The sequence below is a fragment of the Hyperolius riggenbachi genome, chromosome 7 (genome assembly GCF_040937935.1).
Source record: "Hyperolius riggenbachi isolate aHypRig1 chromosome 7, aHypRig1.pri, whole genome shotgun sequence".
NCBI classification, from domain to species: domain Eukaryota; kingdom Metazoa; phylum Chordata; class Amphibia; order Anura; family Hyperoliidae; genus Hyperolius; species Hyperolius riggenbachi.
In genome coordinates, this window is record NC_090652.1 from 146,599,183 (window position 1) to 146,613,189 (window position 14,007).

The 14,007-nt window shown below is 47.0% G+C and overlaps 1 protein-coding gene across 3 annotated transcripts in view; it reads left to right on the top strand.

Moving 5' to 3' along the window:
• The first annotated feature begins 1,408 nt into the window (after positions 1-1,408).
• The window catches only part of BFAR (bifunctional apoptosis regulator), a 57,554-nt gene continuing 44,955 nt past the window's right edge, over positions 1,409-14,007 (top strand). For 2 of the 3 annotated variants that reach the window (XM_068244733.1, XM_068244734.1), the window contains exon 1: positions 1,410-1,563. The gene's annotated coding sequence lies outside the window, so the exon portion shown is untranslated. Of the gene's footprint in view, positions 1,564-14,007 lie in introns of all 3 variants that reach the window. The other variant, XM_068244731.1, reaches the window with a different exon arrangement.

Below are 14,007 nucleotides of genomic sequence, written 5' to 3' on the forward strand. Positions count from 1 at the left end.
CCTGCCCCTCAGTCTGTCCCTCTCTGGGAACCCTGCCCCTCAGTCTGTCCCTCTCTGGGAACCCTGCCCCTCAGTCTGTCCCTCTCTGGGAACCCTGCCCCTCAGTCTGTCCCTCTCTGGGAGCCCTGCCCCTCAGTCTGTCCCTATCTGGGAGCCCTGCCCCTCAGTCTGTCCCTCTCTGGGAACCCTGCCCCTGCGTCTGTCCCTCTCTGGTAACCCTGTCCCTCAGTCTGTCCCTATCTGGGAGCCCTGCCCCTCAGTCTGTCCCTATCTGGGAGCCCTGCCCCTCAGTCTGTCCCTCTCTGGGAGCCCTGCCCCTCAGTCTGTCCCTCTCTGGGAGCCCTGCCCCTCAGTCTGTCCCTCTCTGGGAACCCTGCCCCTCAGTCTGTCCCTCTCTGGGAGCCGTGCCCCTCAGTCTGTCCCTCTCTGGGAACCCTGCCCCTCAGCCTGTCCCTCTCTGGGAGCCCTGCCCCTCAGTCTGTCCCTCTTTCCTCATTTGTCCCTGTTTCAGGACTGTTGTAATGTAAATATATGTAGTTTTCTAGTTTCTACAGAAAAAAATGTGTTGGCTCTAAACTGTATTCCCATCCTTCTTCCAATTGATATATTTCTTATTTTCAAATGTAAACATCAAGTAAAATGAACCAGGATAAAAAGGATCGGTGTGGTTTGAATTATACAGCAAAATATTTTTCTTATGAAATATGTTTGGAATGCGTCACTAGGGGTGTGTTGGGGCGTGGCATGGGTGTGGCTTAAGTGTCCCTCTTGCTCATCTCAAAAAGTTGGGAGGTATGCACTCGCATTGCCATTGCATTACACTGCAGTCAGGCATGGAACCTACTAGGAAGAGCAAAACGTAATCGCTAGCGTTTTGTAATATTGTTTTGCAAGTGATTTTGGGAGGGATTTCCCTGCTAGTATACAATTAATGAGAATGGAAACGCTCCCAAAATATTGCATGTCCTGTGATTTGCTTAATCGCAATCGCTGTAGTAGAATCTGTACTATCCATTTGCATTGGCAGAGCGCTTAGGGAAACCACTAAAGATTGAAAGCGCTCCCATGCTCAAAAAAACCTCTATTGGGTTCCAGGCCTAAAACAGGGTAACGAAACACTTGCAATGCAAATGTAAAAAAGGCCTTGGCCCATACACAGTTGCAACTGAAAACTCCATAAACAACCCTACGTGATACTGTTTTTCCCCCGAAAATAAGACAGGGACCTTTATACAATAAAAAAAATTCCGGCCGTGCTGGGTAGCCTCTACACACGTGTTTCAGGAGCCAGAGAGCGCAACAACAAATTTCTGTCAGGGACCAGGTAACAGCAATGACGTTGTGCCTGTCATCTTATACTGCTAGCGATTGGCGGAGATAGCGGGGTCACGCCCCCTCAGTTCTCGGTGAAACACACAGCTGAAGTTTGGTAGACTGCCTCAAATCCCGCACAGTTATGCGAGACCCGGAAGTGATATCGCAGGGAGGAGATAAAGAACCGGAGGGGTCCCGCCTCCTATAGTGGTGGAATACGGTGTACAAGCATGGAACGCAGCTGGATCTGTGAGTGAGACGTGTAGTTCCGGGGTGCTGTGTAGCGAGCCGTGTTAGTGACGATGTCATGGCCAGTGTTGTATAGTTTTATGTTTAGTAGTCTTTGGGTTGGTCTCCAAGTCCCAACATGCAGTGCGAGCAGTGACTGGGCATGCTGGAGGTAGCAGTCGCCTAATTGCAGAGCCACAGGTGCAGAAGCTGGGGGGATCGCCGTGACATTCTGTCTCCATGTCTGGCTGTCAACAGCTGTCAGCTGAGCATTTACAGTGACGTGTATGTAGTGAGTGCAGGAGAATAGCATTCCGTCTGCTTCTGCATTGCTGTTTTCCTGCTTGATGACAGCTGCTCACACCAACCACCTGCTATTAAAGCCAATGGGTACCACATTAAAAATAAAAAAGTCAGATACTTACCTAAGGAGAGGGAAGGCTTGGTCCTAATGAGCCTTCCCCCTCCTCTCCCGGTGCCCTCGGTGCTGCGCTGGCTCCCCCGTTCGCGTCCGCCGCAGGGACTTCGGAGGTCTTCGGGAGTACTCGGGCTTCCGAAGATGGGCCACGCCATACTTCACACGCCCGAGTGCGTCATAGAGGGCGCTCGCGCATGCGTAGTATGGAGCGGCCCGTCTTCGGGAGCCCGAGTGCTCCCGACTGCTTCCGAAAGCTCCCTTCGGCATGCGGAAGTGGCAGTATTTGACCGAACTGGTCGAATACTGCCATGGGGGATCCTGTGCGGGACCGGGCACCGGGAGAGGAGAGGAGAGGGAAGGCTCATTAGGACCGAGCCTTCCCTCTCCTTAGGTGAGTATCCGACTTTATTTTTTAAATGGTAAACACTCACTTTAAGGAGCACTGTAGGGGTAAAAGAGTTGAACTTGCCTGGGGCTTCTAACTGCCCCCTGCAGACTTCATGTGCCCACACAGCCACTCACCAATGCTTTCATCCGCCGCGCCTTCACTTCTGGAATTTCCGACTTTAAAGTTGGAAAACCACTGTGCCTGTTTGTCCGTGTCCTCCCTCTCGCTGATGTCACCAGAAGTGTATTGTGCAGGCCCAGTATGGTTAGTGCCTTTTGATTGATGGTGATGGAGAGACGCTATTTCTTGTTTTAGTTTGCAGGAGTGCAACATTGCTAAGCAAGTATCAGCAGTTCCCAGAAATACTTCCTAGCACCTATGCTATATTGTTATCGTATGTACTCTGTAGCAGTTTACAGACTCCAGTGACCAACTTATATACTTGTACATAGTACACTCTAGTGCCAACTTTACAGGGAACAAGACTGACTGACTCTGGTCTACTTGAGGTAATCCAGCTGAAAACCTCATAGGGAAATTCTGCTAACATGATTGGCCAGTATCCCCTAGAACATACATGTCATACTCTGGCTTGTGGGACAAATCTGGCCCTCAGGACCATCAAATTTGGCTCCCAAGTGATTTCTCCACTATACACTGTTGGGCCCACTCTAGACCACCAGGGAAGCCATATGGGGGAGGGAGGACAACTAAAAAGCACTAAACACTATGGAGCTGGTATAGGGAAGAGTGGGGGCCACTAGACACCAGGGAACTTTATAGACGTGGGAGAACCACTAGACACCAGGGAACTGTATAGGGGTTGAAGGGGAGCCATTAGACACTAACTTTATTAACCTCCTTGGCGGTTTTTTTTTTTTTGCTGGACGCAGCTAGCACTTTGCTAGCTGCGTCAGCACACCGATCGCCGCCGCGCTCGATCCCCGGTAACCGCCGCGCGCCCCCCCAGACCCCGTGCGCTGCCTGGCCAATCAGTGCCAGGCAGCACTGAGGGGTGGTTCGGGACTCCCAATGACGTCCCGACGTCGGTGACGTCATCCCGCCCTGTCGCCATGGTGACGAGGGAAGCCCTCCAGGAAATCCCGTTCTTCGAACGGGATTTCCTGATCGGAGATCGCCGAAAGGCGATCGAAGCAGGCGGGGGGATGCCGCTGAGCAGCAGCTATCATGTAGCGAGCCCTGGGCTCGCTACATGATATAAGAAAAAAAACTAAAAAAAAAAAACTGCTGCGCTCCCTCCTGGCGGAATTTTTTATACTGCCAGGAGGGTTGGAAGAAGGTGGCTAATAGACATTGAGGTTGGCCCGTAACGAAGACCCAGTCAAGCATGGGCTTTTGAGTCAGAATCCACTTCAATTCATTATTAAAATTAGGCTTAATTGCCTCAGGTGTGTGCATGGGAGACAGGGGGTTAGTTACCCAGAAGTCCATTGCATTCTATCCGTATCACTCGTCTCGCACGCCGCCTACGGGAAGAAGGAAGTGCGCAGTAGTGAGTCTTGCAACGCGTCCCATGGGATGCGTGTGAGACGTGATACGCATAGAAGCCAATGAACATCTATGTAAGTAACCCCGTCTCCCATGCACACACCTGAGGCAATTAAGCCTAATTTTAATCACGCATTTTAGTGGCTTCTGACTCAGAAGCCCATGCCTAGTCCCAGTGTTTAATTTCAGCCGCCTTTGTATTAGTTTTACTCCCCTGCTCTAGAACCTTTTAGGTTTTGGATAGGTTGTAATAAATATGCCCACAGTACTGTTCCCTATGAGGTTCTCCACTGGGTCACCTCAACTAGACTAGCACCAATTAACCTACCAGAATGTTTTGGGATGTGGGTAAAATCGTTAAAATGAGGGGGAGGGGGGGGGGGGGGTTCTTGGTACCCCACAGACAGTGTTCTGCCCAGGACTCTAAAGTGAGAGTGCTTACTGCTAGAAATGAGTGTGGCTATAGAGCAATTTTTATGCTCTACGGGGAGTGAAATTCTGTTTGGTAAAATGTCATGTTGAATGAGGATAAATCGGATCCAGAAACGTATTACTAGACAACTGATTAATTACCTGTCTGGTATCTCTCTGAGATTGAACTTCATTCCAATCAGTAGCTGATACCTCCTTTCCAACACAAATCGTTTCCTTTTCTTGAATAAATTGGAGGGGGAATTGCAACTGGGTCCTGTATGGCTGATGTTGGGTTCTATTCACAAAACTTCTCATAAATGACTTATCACCTTATTCGTAAAAAAGTATCCTTTCAGCACATTTCCAAGCAAAATTATCACTTACAATAAGTTGTCCCTGATTAACTTCATTTCAATATTACTTTTCTTACCGTAATTACATATTTTTCTCTTTGGGAGCTTAGTGTACCAGAGCTGAAATTTAAAAAGATTTTATGCATATCTGGGGTTTCCTCCAGCCCCATCTGCTCCAATCACTCCCACACCGCCGTCCTCCACTGCCCACAGCTTCGGGAACTGGATCCCCGCACTTCCATTAGTCGAATCCAGTCTAATGTAAGAGAAGCCACGGCTGCTGGAGAGATACCTAGAGGGCGCACATCTCCTGTGTAGCTGGCTGCGACCTGACATCAATGACGGGACCCGGTTCCCGAAGCTGCGGGCAGCGGAGGAGTGCGGCATGGGAGCGATCGGCGCAGATGGGGCTGGAGGAAGCTCCAGGTATGTATTTTTCAATATCTTTTTCATTTTTAAGCTCAGAGTCCCTTTAGCAATGTAATATAGATAAGGTGAAAACCGGTGAAAAAGTTATGTGAATTATGCCCATTTTGGTGAAACCCCTCCCACGATGGGCTCTATTCACAAAGGGCAGTTCGGTAAAATCATTTTGGTCAATAAAATGCCTAAATCAGTGTCTTATACCCCCCTCCCCAAATTCTCTAAAGTTTTTTGCATGAGGCAGAAGTTTGGTAATTTACCAAGCAAACCTGCCTCAATTCACTGAGGGCTAGTTCACACTGGGAGCTTGGAGCGCCACTAGTCCGCGATCGCGTTTGGCTTGTGATCGCGATTTTAACTTAAATCTTGCGATTCTTGCGCGCTTTGTGCTTGTGATTCCCGTTCAATAGAACAGAAATCACAGAGCAGTTGCCCCCAAAATGCTGCATGCATGTGTTTGTGATTGATTGAAATTGCAAGTGCTGCAGCGTGGAATATATTCATAGGGATATGTTGTAGTAGCACTTTGCTGATCGGCGGCATCTGCTTTTTGGAACAAAGCACCTGGGCAGGAAGCTGACACTCTGCTCTGTTGACCATCCCAGCCTGATCTTGGCAACCTGAATTCTCTGGCATGTCATCTGTATAGTAAAATTCACTGGAGCCCATATCAGCCGGGTTCCAGCGTGTAGCCCTGCCACCTTGCAGACAAAAGGCCTCTGCATTTTCTATATCTGATTGAAAAGGCCAGAGCCATTTTTTTGCAAGGGAACAGAGCTATGCACCGGAACCCAGCTGATACAGGCTTCCAGGTAATCTTATTAAACAGACAATGGCTATCATTCCTAAAGCATTTCCGCATGCGGAAATGCTTAAAACGGCTGACTTTACCTAACACTCAGCAAGTTCTGCATTCATAAAGATAAATAGAACATATATTAGCGCTCACTAAACGTAACTGCCTTAATAGCAGCCTAAAGGAATCAACACTGCACGGGTAAATCAAAAGCAGTTAATCGAGTCTATAAGACTATTCAAACACCCAGTTCGTTTAGGTGGAGCGCTCCCTGCTCTCTGTGGGAAGCCAAACGTGAATAATAGATGATATGGGTTCAGCGCTCAAGATAGTCTCTGGTACAAGGTCTTGCAATTCAAAGCGCATATAGGGGGAGTATGCCAAGCACCACTCCCCCTCAAGCTGAATAAACTCACCGGATCCACTGTCCAGATTGGGCCCGTAAGCGCTTGTGGGGTATAGGCCACCCCTCAGCTAATCCCGGCGACCTCAGCTGGGCACTTGTGATCCTCGGCCAACAGAAGCTTTGTCCAGTAAAGATGATAGTCCAGTAATTTAAGCCTCAGGAAAAAAGAAACGCTTGACATAGCGTAAAAGTATAAAAAGATTCCTAAGTTTATTAAAATGAGGTAAAAAGTGCCAATATATCAGCACATAACTTCATACAAAATGTACAATCCATAAAACGGATAAGCTGAAGTTTGGGAAGCACGCAGCGTTAGCTAACGTGATGGCCAGTGAGTCTTCCGCCCCAGCCCTTCCCCTGCAGCGAGCCGCTAGTGTAGTTTACAGCGTGCACCCGACGACCACCGCGTCCGATGACGTCACACGCCGCGCCGCTCCGTAGCTCCGCTCAACGCGTTTCGTTACTATGGTAACTCATCAGGGGCTACGGAGCTTCGGATGGGACATACTTTATACCGTAAATGTTGTCATGCGCAGTAGTCTTGCCATGCGCAACCAAGGCTGCCTACTCCCCTCACATACACCAGGTATAATATGAGTACAGCAATATATTAGTAAACATCATTAAATGTCAATCAATCGTTCAGCTGACAGCTAATATGATAAGTGGACATAAAAATTAATGGTATAAACATACAGTACAATATACTGTGGCCACTTGGTGGCAGTAATCATTATAAAAACACGACAGTACATGGACTGTGCCTGAACTGTACTCTGTCCCTGAGTCATGGCACAAATCACAATGCAGACAATTAAAAAATTGGGATAAACAAGAATAGAAATAAAAATAAAATGCCACGAACACACCTCGCAGTACTTTAATTAAATGGATATATCACGGAGGCTCGCAGTGTCGGAGTGGTTGCAGCCTAGCTGGTATTAATGTAACAATTTAAATCAATATCAATGTTCATGCCAGCCGGCTGCAAACAGTCCATTCTATGTATCCACTGCGTCTCCAACCTGGAGACCTCCCGCGTACGGTTAGAACCCCTCCAATTTGTCCTGACCCTCTGTAGCCCACACACCTTAAGACCGGTTAAACAATTACCATGATGGACTGTTTGCAGCCGACAGTACATGTCCTCCCAGGCAGCTGCAGCAGAGCGGAACACGGAGAAATGTATCAACTTGGCAGCTTCCTGTGCTTCCGCAAGCCGACCGCCTGCCTACCGCTAGCCTAGTTCGGGGAATCTCTGCACTGCTATCGCAACTGGATACATTTTTATGAATGAGCAGCCTGGAGTCTAAAATTCCGCCAGCTGTGGTTTCCCACACAGATTCTCTTTACCGACAACAGTTTTATGAGTGATAGCCAATGTGTTGGCATTCTAACTTTAAAGCATTAGTGTACGTCTTTAAGTACACCAGAGATGCACTTGGCATATAGCTGCATGGTAGCTATTAAACAGGAATAAAAGTCCTTGGTAAGAGTACATGCAGAGGGTGCAGACCGGAACAAAGAATATCCATCAGGCCCTAGGCGATCTAACTGTGGGTACATCTAAACTTGGTTGAGGCAGCCAATAACGACTGCCTCAGCCGATAATCAAGCGAGTGTTCCGAGTGTCGCGGCCCATAACGTGCAAGCAATCTGCCCAGCGGATCTATTCGCTCCCAGTGACAAGCAATCCTATTGTCAGCTACACAGCTGGTACGCGTCTGTGCAGGCCAGCCCAATGTTGTCACCCAAGGAGATTGGGTTCCGATCACCGATGGGCCACATCCATCAAAGGTGTTTACGCATGTGTAGGTACAGTGTAAGTGAATGAGGGGATTCTTCATCTACTACACATTCTTCATGCATAGTCTAAGGATTGGAGGAAAGTATTGTGGCTGATGGACAACACATCTGCCTTCAATGTGCACAAGGTTCTCAGTGGATTCACAACAGCTCTGCGGTGAGTGCATGTGTAGAATATAGTACTACTGTATAACTTAATTTGTAGTCGCCAACCCCAAATTTAATAACATCAAATTAATTGATTTCATGAGCAGAGTCGTTTAAATTTACTAGGAGTCTGTGCATTTTTTTTTTATGACTCAGACTCCAGGTACTAAAAAATTACTCAGACTCCACAGCCCTGATGTTTAGTGTACTGCAATGCGGAGAAATGGATTAGACTGCTATTTCACCTTTCCCCCTCCGAGTTGGTGCTGTTGCTATGAAATGTTGCATGATGGTGTGCAAGAGATGGTGGCGATTATCCACTGTGCAAACCACGTATTGAGGTTTTACTGATCAAAAACAATTGGTTGTAGTAAAGGCATGCACTTAAAGTACGTACACACCTGTGATGGATGTTAGTGCTGGACTGAGCTGTACAGACCCAAAGTAAGCTGTATAGGCTCATACACATGTTGGATTTTTCCAAACGACCCGTCGTTTGGACTTCAAATCGGGCGTGTGTACAGTCGGTCGTTCAGCTGATAACGCTGGCTTTGACGGATCCGCCAAACGTGTCGTTTGGAAAAATCCGACGTGTTTATGTACCTTATAGATGACGTGTTCTTTTGCTATACTGGGGTAAGGGGTGGTGGAAGGATGAGGGAGTGGCGCATATATGATGTCATGCAGGGGAGCAGCGTGCACAATAGTATCGGCCATCACTCGGCCAAGGTGGATCTCTTGTGGGGCGGCGAGCGAGGGTCTGGGGCTACTGTACACATACTTGTTTATCGGCTGAGTCAACTTTAATCATGCATATGTACTTGGCTTAAAGGCAGTAGTTTTTTAACAACTCATCCTCCAGGATGGCTAAAACATGAGAGGAAGCCTGCTCCACCCCAAAGGAAACACCCCCACAATTATTCAATTAGACAGACCATATAGGTCCTCCTCTGCCATAGTCCCTCAGTTTTAGTGTGTTTCCTACACCTGAAGGACACCCTCTGAGGCAGTATAGTACCTGTCTCCTACGTTTTCTTTTCAAGCCTCCTTCCCCCTCCAGCGGACAGAACTGCGTGTTAAGCTCTTCTCGCTTGTGGTGTAGCAGAGAGAGCTCGTGCGTCCATGGGTGGCGGCGGCACGGATCGAGGTCTGATGCTGGCCGTGTCTGCGGGCAGAGTGAGTCTCCTAAGGCGAACGCGCGAGATCTCGCGAGACTTTAACTTTGCACGGAGGGAGGAGGCAGCGTGATGACGCACGGCTGATTCCGCATAAGGCGGAAGTTATTCAGCGTTCCCGGCGCCATTACATGCCGGTCAGTGCTTGCAGAGGAAGGCATGGAGCAGTCAGACGCCTTACCCTCTGAGCCCAGCGGACCTCCGGACGCTACCACACAAGCGGCAGGACAGGTGAGAGTGGACAGACTGGGGTTTTGGGAAGATATTGCCAAAAGTCTGTCCACAAAGAAAACTGCTGTATTTTCTGTGGGGGTCGCTGGGCAAGGTTTATCCTATATTTTCCTGTGTAATCTGCATGTAAGATTTAGCTATCACAGGGCTTATAGGAATATTGTTCTCCATTGTGTTTTTACAGACTTCCTCTTCAATACCTGAGGACCCTGGCCAACCTCAGAAGTCTGTTGACAAGTCCAGGCGCTGCAAATATTGTAATATAAAAATGCCAAAATCTTGGACTAAATCACAGTGTGAAAAATGTATAAAGTCTTCATCTACCCCTAAACCTCCAGACCCTTCGGTAGTTATGATGAACTTTATGGAATCCATGCGCAAGGAATTTTCCTCCACATTTAAGACATTTAGATCAGTCATGTCTTCTCCGGCTCAGTGGGCTGTACCTCAATTAACCCCACCCTTGGTGCCGACTCTACCTGTTCCGTCAGGTGTTCAGCCCTCGCCCTCTCCCGCTCCTCCTCTAGACATTCCGGCTAATCTGGGGGGGGAACCCATCGGTCCCCAATCCTCAGGATTATGCGGTTTCTTCTTCCGATGACTCCTTAGAGGAGGGGGAAGAGAGGAGTGGGCCTGATTCTGACCCAGAAGACGTTCCAAAAAAATTATCCAAATACCTTTTTAACGCTGAGGAACCTTTCCGGTCCATCCAGCTATTCAAAAAGTTATATTATCGCAGTGGGAGGACCCGGAAAAAAGGCTGTATATTCCCAGGTCTTTTAAACGCAGATTTCCCTTTAAAGAGGAAGATATCGCCTTATGGGAGAAATGTCCCAGACTGGATGCTGCTTTATCGCAGTATTCTAAGAATACTGATTTGTCTTTTGAGGACGCAGGGGTCCTGAAAAACCCTATGGACAAAAAAGCTGAAAATGTATTAACAAGGGCATGGGAATCTATTTCCTTCTCTTTTAAGCCGGCAATCTCAGCTATTTGTCTATCCCGCAACTTAAATAAGTGGCTAGCAGGGCTTAATAAACATTTAGTGGATGGTACGCCTCATGCTACTATCCTAGAATCTTTTCCGGTGATCGCACGATCGGTGGCGTTCTTAGCGGACGCTGCTACTGAATCCCTAAAATCAGCAGCCAGAGCTCTAGCATTAATCAATACAGCTAGACAGGCCCTATGGCTAAATATATGGGAAGGTGACATAGTATCTAAACAAAAACTATGTGCAATGAAGTTTGAGGGAGATCTATTATTTGGCAAAGGATTAGAAGATATCCTGGAGAGATCGTCTGGTAAAGGCAAAAAGTTTCCAGACAAGAGAAACAGCCTTTTCGTAAAAACTTTCAAGGCAAAGGACAGTTTAACCAGAGGGAGGCGAAATCGCAGCCCCAGAAAAAGAGATGGACATATAACTCCTCAAAATCAAAAACTCCCTTTCTCTTTAAAGGAGAACTGTAGTGAGAGGGATATGGAGGCTGCCATATTTATTTCCTTTTAAGCAATACCAGTTGCCTGGCAGCCCCGATGGTCTATTTGCCTAAAGAAGTGTCTGAATCACACCAGAAACCAGCATGCAGCTAATCTTGTCATATCTGTCTAAATTTGTCAGAAACACCTGATCTGCTGCATGCTTGTTCAGGGCTTATGGCTGAAAGTATTAGAGGCAGAGGATTAGCTGAATAGCCAGGCAACTGGTATTGCTTAAAAGGAAATAAATATGGCAGCCTCCATATACCTCTCACTACAGTTCTCCTTTAACAAACCAGCCACCTCAAATCCAAGAGAAAATAAGTGACAGGGAACAGGTCGGGGGGAGACTCCTATCATTCAGCCACGTGTGGACAAATATTACCACAAACGAGTTTATTTTGGACCTGCTGAAAACAGGTTACAAAATCGAATTCTCCTCCCGTCCTCCCCAAAACTTTGTCCTTACGGGTCTATCCAAGGACCGGGAAAAAGCATCTGCTCTACTAGACTCAATAAGTACACTCCTGCAGCAGAATGTGATTACCCGGGTTCCGGCTACCCAATACAGAAGGGGTTTTTACTCCAGAATTTTCATGATACGCAAACCTTCCGGCAAATACAGAATGATTTTAAATCTCAAACAATTGCATCCGTTCATTCAGGAAAAGAAGTTCCGAATGGAGAACATCTTTTCAATAAGGAATCTGATCCCAAAAGAAGCCTTTATGGCGACTTTAGATATCCAGGATGCATATCTACATGTACCGATACACCCGGCATATCAGCGCTACCTGAGATTTGCGGTAAGAGTGGGGGATACAATCCACCACTACCAGTACCGAGCCCTTCCCTTTGGGATCTCTTCGGCTCCTCGCATATTTACAAAAATTATGGCAGAAATAACATCTTTTTTGCATCTGCAGAAGATCCAAATAATTCCATATTTGGACGATCTGCTAATGATAGCAGACTCCACGCAGACTCTTATTAGCCATATAGATCTAACAATCCATTATCTCTCCCAGCTGGGTTGGCTTGTGAATTACGACAAGTCAATGTTGATCCCAACCCAGAAAGTGAAGTTTCTGGGTTTTTGGGTGGATTCAATAAACAAATTTTTTCTGTTACCGGAAGACAAGCAATTAAGCCTGATTCTCAGAGTACGGGACTTCAGAGCACAGCCAAGAGTATCCCTGAGGGAGACTCTTTCTTTGTTAGGCTTGATGACTTCAACGATCCCGGGGTAATCTGGGCACAATTTCATTCCCGCATTCTTCAGGAATGGTTCCTAACAGTTTGGGACAAATCCAGGGAGAGTCTGGATCAGTCCTATTCGCTTCCACCCTGTGTGATCTCATCCCTCCTTTGGTGGGAGGAGGTCACGAACCTCAATCAGGGTCGCTTATGGAATCCGCCAGTTCAGAAGAGGATATATACGACGCCAGTCTAGATGGCTGGGGAGCCCATCTAGAGCATGTCCAAGCTCAGGGACAATGGACTCCAGATATTCAAGTCAAATCTTCCAACTTCAGGGAGCTCCTGGCAGTAAAATTGGCGCTGCTCAGATTTCTCCCGATCATACAAAATTGCCATGTAACCGTGTTATCAGACAATATGGTAACCGTATCTTACATTCAAAAGCAAGGAGGGACGAGGTCAAAAGATCTAAGGGATTTAGCGCTACAAATTTTACAGATAGCAGAAATAAATCTGCAAACGATCTCGGCGGTGCATATAAAGGGCTCTCTAAATATTTTAGCAGATCGACTAAGCAGAGAGCCATGCACGGAAGCGGAATGGTCTCTCAACAAACAGGTATTCGACCTGATAGTAACTCAGTGGGGACAGCCGACAGTGTATCTGTTCGCGTCACCACAGAACGCAAAAGTCAAAACGTTCTTTTCACTTCATCCCTCGTCCAACCTTGCACACCTGGATGCTCTAGCGGTACCATGGCCGAAGGACCTTCTATATGCATTTCCTCCCTTCAACTTGATAGCGAAAGCCCTGTGGAAAATAGAGCGGGAGTCAGCTCTAGTAATTTTTGTGGCCCCCCACTGGCCGAGGAGAGTATGGTTTTCGAAAATACTTCAACTCTCTATACAGGGACCTTTGTTTCTACCTCCCAGGGTGGACCTTTTGTCTCAAGCCGAGACTTTGCACCCGAACCCTCAGAAATTTGCCCTAGCGGCCTGGCTCTTGAAGGGGAATCTCTGAAGTTAAGAGGATTCTCCAAAAGAGTTATTTCTACGTTAGTCAATTGTCGTAAGTTGACGACACGTAAAATTTATTGTAAAGTTTGCAGGGTATTTGCTTCTTGGAAGAAAAGAAAAAGCATATAAGAAACTACAATACCGAGTATCTTGGAATTTTTACAAGATGGTGTTGAACTAGGACTAGCCACTAGCACATTAAGAGTCCAGGTTGCGGCTCTATCCTTTTTTTCTTAATTTCAAATTAGCCTAGGAACAGGCAGTTATTGATTTTCTAAAAGCAGTATCCAGATCGAGACCAATCCTGTCAAAATTATTTCCTCCCTGGGGCTTAAGTTTGGTTTTGAATTATTTAACTGAGTCTCCTTTTGAGCCCCTCAACTCAATTTCGATAAAATGGCTAACTCTAAAGGCGGCTTTCTTAGTCGCCATAACGTCAGCACGTAAGGTTGGGGACATTCAGGCCCTTTCAATAAAGGACCCATACATGACTGTGTTTCCCGATAGAATAGTCTTTAGAACAGATCCTACGTACCTCCCTAAAGTATCTTCGGCCTTTCATAGATCTCAAGATATTATTATTCCATCCTTTTGTGATCCTCCTTCCAATGAAAAAGAGGGAAAATTTAACAAGTTGGATGTCAGGAGAATTCTACTGTCCTATCTGGAAGCCTCAAAGCCTTTCAGAAGATCTAATCACTTGT